Below are 14,017 nucleotides of genomic sequence, written 5' to 3'. Positions count from 1 at the left end.
TGCCTGGTTCATTTTATAAATAACCTCAGATCATGCTAAATGGCCAAAGTTACTTTATCTTCATTTGAATACTTTGATTCTTTTCATGAAGAGTTTCTCTCAATTTAAGACATTTGCTTTATCTCCAATTTAGAGAAGTATATCAAGTACTATATACACTATTTAATAATTCCTGCTGGAAGATGGAAGAATAATTTTATATAGTCATTTGGAAAAGGTTGAAAATATCCCAGTGGATACAGCATAATTCAGTACCTTTACTACTTTATTGATTTTATTTTGAGTAATTTGTCCATGTTGTGCTTTACAAATCATTTTTAATATATGCCTGGCATGCTTCTATCTTCATATTATCCCAGTTTTTTTTTCCACATGATTTCTAGAATTATAATTTAACTCAGAGGTTCATACTGGCTGCATATCCCAATCACCTGTTAAAATACCAACATCCAGGCTCAACTCACAGATTCTGATTTAATTGTTTCAGGTAGGGCCCTGGCATACATATTTTTAAAAGCATCCCTGGCAATTCTAATGTGTAGCCAATATTGAGAATCACTGACTATCTTACACACTGTCTATATCAGCATTTTCCAAATGTGCATGAATGTAAGAATTTTCAAACAAGATACCTCAAAAATCCAAAACAAGACAAATGGCTCTGAATTTCCAAATTTTAGATCCTCAAGCAAAACCTCCTGAGTCAGGATCTCCACAGAAGTAAGGAGAATCAAGAGCTTCAGCTTAAGAAGCACTATTTCACAAGACTCCAAAGACATTATAATCAATCCCAGAGGTTGGAAAAGATAAAGAATATATAGACACGTTGGGGTCTTTCAATCTCCTGCCTTCTCATACCAACATTCAATGCAGCATCATTTTTAAAACTTTTACCTCCTAAATACATGTGAAATCTCTCTACTTACCTCCATTACCCCTCATCACACCTGTCACCTAAGAGCCTAACAACAAACCTCAGTCTACTCCACTATCTCATTCTCACACCAGGTCACTGGTTTCTACTCTTGCCTTACTCCAACTTGTTTTCTCCATTAGAGCCAGACTTATCATTTGGAACATCAATCTTATCAAGTCCCTCAGAGCTTAACATATTGCCCAGAGCTCTTATGGAAATACAGTACAAAACCTTCACACCTTGGTCTGGCTTCCACCTTTTCCCACCTCATTCAGGACTCAGCTCCCTTTACTTCCTGTCATCTGGCCAGGATAGCCTTCTTTCTCTCTGTTCATACAGGCTAAGCAAACAGATTGCCACAGGCCATTTGCAGAAGCTCAGTCCTCTGCTTGGAAAGCTCTTCCAGGCCCCCACCCTACAGCTTTATCTAGTTAAAAAGGCCTATGCATTCTTCACAAGTCAGGCAACAGCCAAGCCTTCATCTTCCTCTAGATAAGTCAAATCTTGCAACCTCAGGCTTTTTTAGTAGCATATACCACACCTTCCTAAAATTGTCCAGAATTACAGCATGCATTCATCTGTGTGACTTCATTTCTGTTTTCCTCCTCTCCCAGCACCTATTTGACTATGAACTCACTGGGAACAGAACACTTTTTCTCTCCGAAACCAAATTGCCTAGGTTCAAACCCTAGCTTACTATTCTAAACATTTTGTGTGCAGATATTAATGCAACGGTAATTATTCTGATAATTTTCTCATTGTCGTTGTTAGCTTTAGAGAAATTGTTTTTTCAGATCTGTGTAACCGTATTAAACTGAAGCTTCCATATTAATTACGGCAGCAGAATTAGTCAAATGTTTGTGTTGTTACACATTTAAGCCCAGAAATTTAAAATACATTTTTAAGAATCAACAGATTTTCATATGCTATATTTCTAACCTTAATATGCTAACCTATATTTCTAACCTTAATAGCATTACAGGTATATCTAACCTTAATAGCATTACAGGGGTGGGGGGGGTGGGGAAGAAAAAGAAGAAAATGGAAACAGCTCAGCAGCAAAGAAAGGTCAAAGCAGGGTTCAAGCGAACAGACTCAGCCCAAGGCCACAACTGTGGCCCAGGCTCGGTAGTGAGTACCACAAGCAGAACACAAGCAGAACGCAGCAAGCAGCAGCCATGTGGTGCCAGGTCCAAATAGCTGCGTGCTGCTCTCCGCAGGTATTCCACAGCAAAATTTTGTGTGTTCTTTGTAAACAAGTAACATCCAAAATTGTAATTTCTGCAAAGGTTTAAGTAACATTTAAATTCTAATAATAATTTCTTTGTTATCTCTGAGATAACTCTTTTAAAATCTGATTTAAGTAAAGCAGTAGCCTCTAAAGGGGAAGAAATTACATCTAGCCCATGAATTAGTTAAAAAGCAAGTAGAAGCTAAGCATGTAAAACTACACCCTTTAAAGAAAAGCTTTAAACCAAATGGAAGTAATATCAGATAAGTTAAAAAGTAAAACTGTTAAGCCCATTCTCAAAAAGTAAAATGGCCAAACCTACCTGATATTTCCCTGTTGGAAAACTTAAACGTTGTTCAAAAAGCAAAGCTTGCTGCTCCAGTGGCTCTATACCGGCCTTCCACAGCAGTAATTGTCTATTCAGGCTGGGATTCAGCAGGCTGGTAAAGATGAAAATTTAGAGGGATAGCAGTCTCCAGTTATAATGCACCCCCAAAATGAGCAGGGACAGTTTTAGGTAACATTGAAGCCTTTTCCATTTAAATGCCATTTAAATTTCTAAAGAAACTTAAACAAGGAATCACTAATGCTAATACAAAATGTCATGTTGCTAAGCAGCCTTTTAAAGGGATAGCTCATTTAATGGACTATATTAAGGATCATGATGGCAATGGAGGAAATTTACATAAGGCTACATTATTAGTGCAAACTATGGCAGGATTGAGGGTAAACAACGGGACTGCTGCATTTCCTGGAGCTTGTTTCCATTCTGGAAAAAAGGAACACACTGAAAGGACTGCAGACAAAATCTAAGAACAGGACCTCAGCCGAGGGTCACAACAAAAAATACTAAACCAGGCATTTGCCCTAATTGTAAAAAGATGAAGAAAAATAATTGGGCTAATCAATGTCATTCAAAATTTATTAAGGAAGGGAACCCGATTCCAACTGGGGCCTATCCTGCTCAAGTTACTCTCTCATCTCTGTGCAATGTTTGTCCCCTGCCACTTATAAAGGCAGCAAATTTGTGTAGCACTCAGAAAGTAAATATTTTACCTGGGGAGCCTCCACGAAAAAATTCCAGCAGGAGTTTGTAAGCCCTTACCTACAGAAACAGTGGTTTTGCTTTTAGGAAAACCTAGCCTTAATACTAAAGGGATAAAATTTCATACAGAAGCTATTAATAGTAATTTTACAGGGGAAATGCAAATTGTATGTCATTTTCCAATCCTTGCAGTGCTAAACCTAAAAAACACATAGCACAAATCTTACTTTTACCTTACATCAAATTAGGTCAAAGCAAAGATGAAAGAATTGGAGGATTTGGAAGTACAAAGAAGCAGGGCAAAGCTGCATACTGGATATATCAAATTACAAATAAACACCCAGCATGTAAAGTCACTATTCACAGAAAAAAATTTTAAAGCTTTAGTTAACACTAGCACAAATGTCTCAATTATTTCTGTTCAGTACTGACCCTTTTCTTGGCCTGTATAAAATGCTCACTCTAATATAGTCAGAGTGGGGCGGGCCTCAGAAGTTTATCAAAGTGGTCTTATCTTACCATGTAAAGGGCCAGAAGGACAGCCTGGACCCATTCAGTCTATTGTAATTCAGATTCCTATTACCTTGTGGGGAAGAAACTTATTACAGCAGTGGGGAACCAAAGTCTTAATACCTGAACAATCCTATAGCTCCCAAAATCAACAAATAATGGAGGCCATGGGCTATGTACCTGGAATGCGAATAGAAAAAATTTACAGGGTCTAAAAGAATCTCTAGAAGTTAAGGCCGGGCGCAGTGGCTCAAGCCTGTAATCCCAGCACTTTCGGAGGCCGAGGCGGGTGGATCACGAGGTCAAGAGATCGAGACCATCCTGGTCAACATGGTGAAACCCCCAGGAGAATTGCCTGAACCCAGGAGGCGGAGGTTGCGGTGAGCTGAGATCGCACCATTGCACTCCAGCCTGGGTAGCAAGAGCGAAACTCCGTCTCGGAAAAAAAAAAAAAAAAAAAGAATCTCTAGAAGTTAAGGGGCAAAGTTCTCAACATGGTCACAATATCATTTTTAATGACAGCCATTGTTAAACCTCCAAAACCAATAGCTTGAAAATGGTTAGATAATAAACCAATTTTGACAGAACAATGGCCACTTACAAAAACTGGAGATTTTTAAAAATGTAATTGCTAAGCAATTAGGAAAAGAACATATAGTTTCCACATTTTCAGCTTAAAACTCTATTTTTGTAATAAAAAAGAAATCTAAAAAATAAAAAATGTTAACAGATCTTAGAGCAATTAATGCAGCTATATTACTTTTACCCACTATGATTCAAAAAAATTGTCTACTATTATTGATTTGAAGGACTGTTGTTGTTGTTGTTGTTGTTGTTTTTACAATTCCTTTGGCAGAAAAGAACTGTAAGCAATTGCTTTCACTTTTCCTTTTGTATTAATAAAAAACTTGCCAAAAATATTATTGAAAAGTGCTTCCCTAAGGGATGTTAAACAGGCTCACAATTTGTCTAACTTACTTGGACAAAGCTAATAAGCCCACCAGAAAAAAAATTTTTCCTCAGTGTTATATTATTCATTAAATAATATTCTTTGTACTGCACCAAATAAAGAATTACGACCGGGCGCAGTGGCTCAAGACTGTAATCCCAACACTTTGGGAGGCCGAGGAGGGTGGATCACGAGGTCAAGAGATCGAGACCATCCTGGTCAACATGGTGAAACCCCGTTTCTACTAAAAATACAAAACATTAGCTGGGCATGGTGGCGTGTGCCTGTAATCCCAGCTACTCAGGAGGCTGAGGCAGGAGAATTACCTGAACCTGTGTGGCGGAGGTTGCGGTGAGCCGAGATCGCGCCATCGCACTCCAGCCTGGGTAACAAAAGCAAAACTCTGCCTCAAAAAAAAAAAATAAATAAATAAAAAGAAAGAAAGAAAAGAAAAAGAAATTCATTCAATGTACTGGGTTAATAATAGTTCCAGATAAAATTGAAACTACAACTCCTTATTTTTATTTGGGCACATTGGCAAAAAAAAAATACCACTATACCACCTCAAAAGTTGTCCATCAGAAGAGATAATTTAAAAACTCTAAATAACTTCCAGAAGTTACTTGGAAATATCAATTAGATAAGACCTACTTTAGCCATTCCAACTTATGCTCTGAGTAATTTGTTTTCTATTCTTTGAGAAGATTCCAGTCTGCATAGTCCTCAAGAGTTAACTTAGAAAGCTAAAATGGAATTGCAAGTAATTGAAGAAAAAAATTCATAAGGCTCAAGTAAGTAAAATTAATCATAACAAGCCTTTAACATTACTAATTTTCCCTATTCAACACTGCCTTACACTCTCTTAGTAATAATCTCTTAGGAGTTATTATTCTAAATCAGGACTTAGTGGAGTGGCTTTTTTTACTTCATATTAGCACTCACACTCTTACTCTGTATTTGGACCAAATTGCAACTTTGATTGGAATGGGGAGGTCTCGAGTTGTAAAAGTGCATGGATTTAGGCCGGGCGCGGTGGCTCAAGCCTGTCATCCCAGCACTTTGGGAGGCCGAGGCGGATGGATCACGAGGTCCAGAGATCAAGACCATCCTGGTCAACATGGTGAAACCCCGTCTCTACTAAAAATACAAAAAATTAGCTGGGCATGGTGGCGCATGCCTGTAATCCCAGCTACTCAGGAGGCTGAGGCAGGAGAATTGCCTGAACCCCGGAGGCGGAGGTTGCGGTGAGCCGAGATCGTGCCATTGCACTCCAGCCTGGGTAACAAGAGCGAAACTCCATCTCAAAAAACAAACAAACAAACAAACGTGCATGGATTAAATCCCATAAGAAGAATAGTGCCTCTTACAAAAATTCAAATTCAGCAAGCCTATACTAATAGTGTAACATGACAAACCTATTTGCCAAGTTTTGTGTGCACTTATAGACAATCATTATCAAAAAATAAAAATTTCTCAATTTTTAAAATTAATCAATTGGGTTTTACCCAAAATTACTAAGTCAAATCTCACTGAAAACGAAGAAAATGTTTTTGCAGATAAAATCTAGTCACAGTAAAGCTTCATATTCAGAATCTAAAGGCAAAGTGATTGAAACTCCTTATACACAACTGGGCCTGGCAGAGGAGCCGGGGAATGTTGGGGCCAGAATGGACAACTGGACCTTTGAATCTAGGCCACACATAGGCAGACTAACAAGTGATGGTGCAACCAGCTCAGGCAGCTTTATGTAAGGGCACCTGCTACTTAGGAACACACACCCCACCCCAGACCCCAATCCCAGACCACCTGCCTGCACTGGGCATTCTCTCATCTTGGCAGAAAGGTGTGGGGGTGATGATCAGGTGATGTGTCCCTGGGTCTCAGGCCTCAGAAGTTCCTTAGGAACTGGGCAGTCACTGGGCAGGGGAAAGGGCCCAGGGAGCCCTTGTGTGCATTTGCCCATGGAATATGCTCCTACCCCAGCTTCTCAGCCCTCACTGGGAGAGTCCAGGGCTTCCACCTGCTCTGTGTTTCCAGCTCTGATCCACTCACCTGGTGACCCTGCTGGCTTCCTCACCCCAGCCTGGGTCCTGCTCTGTTACATGGGGGTTCCAGGTTTCCTGAAGACAGAGGCCAACCACCAGCCCCACCTTAGTGGTTGGACCTGGATCTCTTTTTTTTTTTTTTTTTGAGACGAAGCCTCACACCGTCACCCAATCTCAGCTCACTGAAATTTCCACCTACTGGGTTCAAGGGGCTTTCCTGCCTCAGCCACCTGAGTAGCTGGGACTACAGGCGTATGCCACCATGTACATCACCATACCCAGCTAATTTTTTTTTTGTATTTTTAGTGTACAAATGGGGTTTCCCCTGTTGGGCAGAGTGATCTCGCTCTCCTGACCTCGTGATCCGCCTGCCTTGGGCTCCCAAAGTGCTAGGACTACAGGCATAAACCACTGCTCTCGGCCCGTAGTTCTTTTTTTTCTTTTCTTTTTCTTTTCTTTCTTTTTTTTTTTTTTTTTTTTTTGAGACGGAGTTTTGCTCTTGTGACCCAGGCTGGAGTGCAATGGCGCGACCTCGGCTCACCGCAACCTCCGCCTCCTGGGTTCAGGCAATTCTCCTGCCTCAGCCTCCTGAGTAGCTGGGATTACAGGCACGCGCCACCATGCCCAGCTAATTTTTTGTATTTTTTTTTTTTTTTTTGAGACGGAGTTTCGCTCTTGTTGCCCAGGCTGGAGTGCAATGGCGCGATCTCGGCTCACCGCAACCTCCGCCTCCTGGGCTCAGGCAATTCTCCTGCCTCAGCCTCCTGAGTAGCTGGGATTACAGGCACGTGCCACCATGCCCAGCTAATTTTTTGCACTTTTAGTAGAGACGGGGTTTCACCATGTTGACCAGGATGGTCTCGATCTCTCGACCTCGTGATCCACCCGCTTCGGCCTCCCAAAGTGCTGGGATTACAGGCTTGAGCCACCGCACCCGGCCAATTTTTTGTATTTTTAGTAGAGACGGGGTTTCACCATGTTGACCAGGATGGTCTCGATCTCTTGACCTCATGATCCACCCGCCTCAGCCTCCCAAAGTGCTGCGACTACAGCCGTGAGCCACCAAACCCGGCCTCACCCATCGTTCTTAAAATATATATTTTTTCTCTCTCCAGTCTCCCATTTTTACTAAAGAGAAATTACGGTGTGACCAAGTGTCTCTATTATACTTGCCCTGATTATTTGTATAAAATGTAGCAAGAACAATTCTTTTTACATAGGTTTTAAAAATCAGGTTTCATAAAACTTTGTTTCATAAAGTGAATCTCAGAAAAGACTTTGCAAAGCTGAGCCCAGCTATGGTTCTCTCCCGTCAAATAACTATATGAGTTGCATAAATGTCTCTTTTGAGGTCGCAGGATAACTTGGGTCTCATAAGCCTGTCAGGAGGTGACATTATTGACTTACCACAGGTTAGGGACCCTGTTCAGGGAATGTGTAGACAAGGTAGGAAGCTACTTTTCCCAAAGGGCTTTTATTGACTCTATACATCATGTTTGATTCCCTAGGGGAACGCATGCCATTCCAGTCAAAGCCTTGCCAAAACGACTAATTTCTCCAATTGTGTCCCATTTGTCCCATTGCAGAAGGAAACATTCTTTTCCACTTATGCAAATTATATTGTCCTAAGTGAAGAATACTCACAAACCCATTTCCAATTTTGGAGAAAACAGGTAGAGAGAAACAAATATGCCCCTCATTTTGTTTACTCAATTGGAGTATTTTTTACTCGATTGCTAAAAGCTGTAAATAGCTGAAAATAAATTTCCTGAACTCTGAAAAACCAAAGGACCAGTAATATTTTAAGCAAAGTCCAAAAGATGACTTCAATCTTATATTAGTTCACTCCATGCAGTTATCTCCTGTTCTGCTTGATATTCATGAACATGCCAGCTCTCCATGAGAGTCCCGAAAGTTTTTTCTTTATGTTAATGAAAAAATTTCCAAAGTTATCAGAAACCTGCATTTAAAAGTACCTGTCAGTGTCCAACAGCTGATTATAAATCACCTTTCAAAGACGATTAAAACAAGACAACAGGCCGGGCGCGGTGGCTCAAGCCTGTAATCCCAGCACTTTGGGAGGCCGAGGCGGGTGGATCACGAGGTCGAGAGATCGAGACCATCCTGGTCAACATGGTGAAACCCCATCTCTACTAAAAATACAAAAAATTAGTTGGGCACGGTGGCGCGTGCCTGTAATCCCAGCTACTCGGGAGGCTGAGGCAGCAGAATTGCCTGAACCCAGGAGGCGGAGGTTGCAGTGAGCCGAGATCGCGCCATTGCACTCCAGCCTGGGTAACAAGAGCGAAACTCCGTCTCAAAAAAAAAAAAAAAAACAAAAAAACCCAAAAAAACAGGACAACAAATGTCTGTGGGTGACAAAGGCATCTTAGGACAGCCATTATGACAGCCACAATTGAAAGGGATGTTTTGGTTACTTCTGCTGCATACAACAATTTGACATAACAATTATTACTATTAATAACATACACTAAGTCACATCAGAGTTATGGGAGTTTTCTATTATTTTGAAACACACACCAATAAGACATTTATGCAAATACAGCCCAAGGGAAATGAAACACCATTTCACATTTGGCAATGCTTGCCTTTTTTTCCTGAGATAGAGTTTTGTTCTCGTTGCCCAGACTGGAGTGCAATGCTGCAATCTCCACTCACTGAAACCTTCACCTCCTGGGTTCAAGGGATTCTCCTGCCTCAGCCTCCTGAGTAGCTGGGACTACATGCTATCACACCTGGCTGATTTTTGCATTTTTGGTAGAGACAGGGTTTCACCATGTTGGCCAGGCTGGTCTCGAACTCCTGACTTCAAGCGACCCACCCACCTTGGCCTCCCAAAGTGTTGGGATGACAAGCATGAGTCACTGTGCCCAGCTTGCAATGATGCTTTTTTCTAGCTTGACCAAAATGTTGCCATGATAGATTCCCATAGAAGCACGAACCCTATTGTGAACTGCGCATGCAAGGGATCTGGGCTGCATGCTCCTTATGAGAATCTCACGTCTGATGATCTGTCACTGTCTCCCATTACCCCCAGTTGGGACCATCCAGTTGCAAGAAGACAATCTGAAATGATTATTTCATTACATATTACAGTGTAATAATAAATGTACAGTTAACGTAATGTGTTTGAATCATCCCAAATCCACGCACCCCACCCCGGGCCGTAGAAAAACTGTCTTCCAGAAAACGAGTCCCTAGTGTCAAAAAGCTTGCAGACCACTGTGTTACCATGTTCCCAACAGGACCTTTAGGTATTCAACAGCCATCAGCACCTCTAATCTTCACAGAGATGGGAGGGAGGCTGAAATTTCAAATCCCCTAATGGCAAGGTCGGTTTCTTTGGCAACCAGCCCCACTGAGGCTGTCCAGGGGCGCCCAGCCATCAGCCATCTCATTAGCACACAAAGACACATCACTTCATATACTCCAAAGGCGTAGCACTCTGCCTCAGAACACTGGGGCAGAGACCACACAGAAACTCTTTTTATATTCCAATAACCCACAGAATGGAAGAAAAAATCTGCACAGTAGATACTTCCTAAGTGTCTGCAATCCAGAATATATAAATAACTTTTACAACTCAACAACAAAGACAATCCAATCTAAAAACTAACAAAGCTTTTGAATACACACTTCACCGGCAAGCACTTGAGAGATGCTTAACATCATGAGTCATAATTAAAACCATAAAGAGATACCCCTTAACTCACACCATGGAATACTATGCAGGCATCAAAAAGGATGAGTTCATGTCCTTTGCAGGGACATGGATGAACCTGGAAACCATCATTCTCAGCAAACTGACACAAGAAAAGAAAATCAAATCCCGCATGTTCTCACTCATAGGCGGGTGTTGAACAATGAGAACACATGGATACAGGGAGGGGAGCGTCACACACTGGGGTCTGTTGGGGGGAAATAGGGGAGGGACAGTGGGGGGTGGGAGTTGGGGAGAGAGAGCATGGGGAGAAATGCCAGATATAGGTGATGGGGAGGAAGGCAGCAAATCACACTGCCACGTGTGTCCCTATGCAACAATCTTGCATGTTCTTCACGTGTACCCCAAAAGTTAAAATGCAGTTTTTAAAAAGTGGTATAAAGTTAGGGTGGCACAAAAAAGCAGCATTTGAAATTAAAGCCCTTTAACATTATCTTGAAATAAAGAAAACCAAAAACAAGTGTTGACAAAGATGTGCGGAAACTTGAACGATTAAACACTGCTGTGACAATATGAGATGGTGCAGTGTATGTGTCAAATAATTTAGAGTTTCTCCAAATGGTTCCAAGTAGATTTACCATATGACTCAGTGATTCCATTCCTAGCTATATACCCCAAAGATCTGAAAACAGGTGTTCAAACAAACACTTGTATGCTCTTTAAATCTGTCAAGATCATACATATGCAGGAAAGTCTTGGGAACAGTGTCGGGAAAACTGGATCAGAGTGAAAAAACACATCATACTCCAAGGCGGGGCAGGAGGTAAAAGCGAAATGAGTTTGGGAACTGAATTACCACGTAGGAACCATGCTGATTTCCTGATCTAGGGGTTCTGTGGCGGTAACGTAGGAGAGTGTCCGTGCTGTGGGTAAAATATACCAGAGTATTTTGCAGGACGCTGCAAATCTGGTACAGCAAAAACTGCTGGGGACTCTAAGAAAAGAAACAGGTTATATTTTGCACTGCTACTGGAAGTTTCCTAGAACTATGACATTATTAAACAGTAAATTACTGGCCGGGCGCGGTGGCTCAAGCCTGTCATCCCAGCACTTTGGGAGGCCGAGGAGGGTGGATCACGAGGTCGAGAGATCGAGACCATCCTGGTCATCATGGTGAAACCCCGTCTCTACTAAAAATACAAAACATTAGCTGGGCACGGTGGCGCGTGCCTGTAATCCCAGCTACTCAGGTGGCTGAGGCAGGAGAATTGCCTGAACCCAGGAGGCGGAGGTTGCGGTGAGCCGAGATTGCGCCATTGCACTCCAGCCTGGGTCACAAGAGCAAAACTCCGTCTCAAAAAAAAAAAAAAAAAAAAAAAAAAAAAAAAAAAACAACAAAAAAGTAAATTAGTTTTTAAAACAACCATATCAATACTGTGCCAGAAAAGCAGAGACATCACCAAAATATACTATAGAGGCTACGCTTCATGCAAAGCTGTGAATGCTTATAAAAGCTTCAATGCCAGGGGCCGGGTGCGGTGGGCCAAGCCTGTCATCCGAGCACTTTGGGAGGCTGAGGCGGGCAGATTACAAGGTCAAGACATCGAGACCATCCTGGCCAACATGGTGAAACCCCATCTCTAATAAAAATAGAAAAATTAGCCGGGTGTTGTGGCACACACCTGTGGTCCGGGCTACTTGGGAGGCTGAGGCAGAAGAATTGCTTGAACCCGGGAGGCGGAGGTTGCAGTGAGCTGAGATCGCACCACTACCCTCCAGCCTGGTGACAGAGCAAGACTCCATCTCCAAAAAAAAAAAAAAAGCCTCAATGTCAACAGACTCCACTTAGTAGATATTATTATACTTATTAGTATTAGAGGCTACTGTGTGGACACATTAGTTTTACTGCACAGTGTGGATATTAGTGTTAGGGCATGGTGTACATATTATATTAGTGTTGGAGAACAGTGCAGATATTACATTAACATCAGGGAACCATATGGATAGTATTACATTAGCATTAGAAGCAACAGTGTGGATATCAGATTAGCGTTAGAATATTATATTGGTGTGGATATTATGTTGGTGTTAGGGTACGGTATGGATATCATAGTAATGTTAGGGCACGGTGTGATTATTATATTAGGAGCCACTGTGAGAACACATCTTAGCAGCCACTGTGTCTGGATATTGACAATGATATCAGGATGTAGTCGTAATGATGGGATTTGGGGATTTCATTTTTCTAGATGAATTTCTTCCTTTGCTGAGTACTCTAAAGACTCTCTTCTCTGCACTCAGGGCCATAGAAAGGAAGCTTTTTACTCACCAATGAACAAGACTTAGTTGACACCACCGTCCTGCTGCCCCGAGGAAGTCTTCGGGCACCTCAGAGGGAAGTTGGTCAGGGGTGGGTTCGTGTGCCCTCTGGTGGCACCAGAGCTCAGCACAGATACTCTTGCTCAGTTTCTCAGCAGACGTGCACCCCCGCCTGGCTGTCCTGAAATACCTATAAAATTCAATATTGAGTTTACTCAATGTAATAATTTTAGAAATTCAAACCAAAGCCGGGCGCGGTGGCTCAAGCCTGTAATCCCAGCACTTTGGGAGGCTGAGGTGGGTGGATCACGAGGTCAAGAGATCGAGACCATCCTGGTCAACGTGGTGAAACCCCGTCTCTACTAAAAATACAAAAAATTAGCTGGGCATGGTGGCACATGCCTGTAATCCCAGCTACTCAGGAGGCTGAGGCAGGAGAATTGCCTGAACCCAGGAGGCGGAGGTTGCAATGAGCCGAGATCGCGCCATCGCACTCCAGCCTGGGCAACAAGAGTGAAACTCCGTCTCAAAAAAAAAAAAAAAAAAAAAAAAGAAATTCAAACCAAAATGAAGCCCACTGTTGCCATTCCTTCCCAAAGACGGTGATGGAAGACTTTGCAAGCCATGTAGCATCAAATGAATATATACACAAATTAAGAAAAACAAAAACCTACTCAAAATAGTCCAGAGACTGTAATTTTAAATTCAAAACTATAAAAAAATCTAAAAGAAAATCTATATGACTTTGAGTTTGGCGTTGACTTGTAACACAAAACATCAAATGCCAATTCATGAAAATATTGATAACGGACTTCATAAAACTAAGTATTCTACTGTGCAAAACTGTATGCAGAGAACAAAAAGAAAAGAGATGCGAGAAGATAATGACAAACACATACGTGATTTTAAAACTGGGTAAATATCTGAACAGATACCTAACCGAAGCAAATATACTGATAGTAGGCAGGACATGGTGGCTCATGCCTGTCATCCCACATCTTTTGAAGGCTTAGACGGGTAAATATTCTGACGTCAGAGTTCCAGACCAGCCTGGCCAACATGGCGAAACCCGTCTCTACTAAAAATACAAAAAAATTAGCCACGCGTGCTGGTGGGCACCTGTAATCCCAGCTGCTTGGGAGGCTGAAGCAGGAGAATCGCTTAAACATGGGAGGTGGAGGGGGCAATGAGCCAGTATCGTGCCATTGCACTCCAACCTGGGTTACAGAGCAAGAAAGACTCCATCTCAAAAAAATATATATATATTGTTAACAACATATCTCATACATGTTGATATGTTTATACGAGGGGAAACTAGTT

The sequence above is a fragment of the Saimiri boliviensis genome, chromosome 21 (genome assembly GCF_048565385.1).
Source record: "Saimiri boliviensis isolate mSaiBol1 chromosome 21, mSaiBol1.pri, whole genome shotgun sequence".
In the NCBI taxonomy this organism is placed as follows: Eukaryota; Metazoa; Chordata; class Mammalia; order Primates; family Cebidae; genus Saimiri; species Saimiri boliviensis.
Note: the sequence above shows the minus strand (reverse complement) of the source record.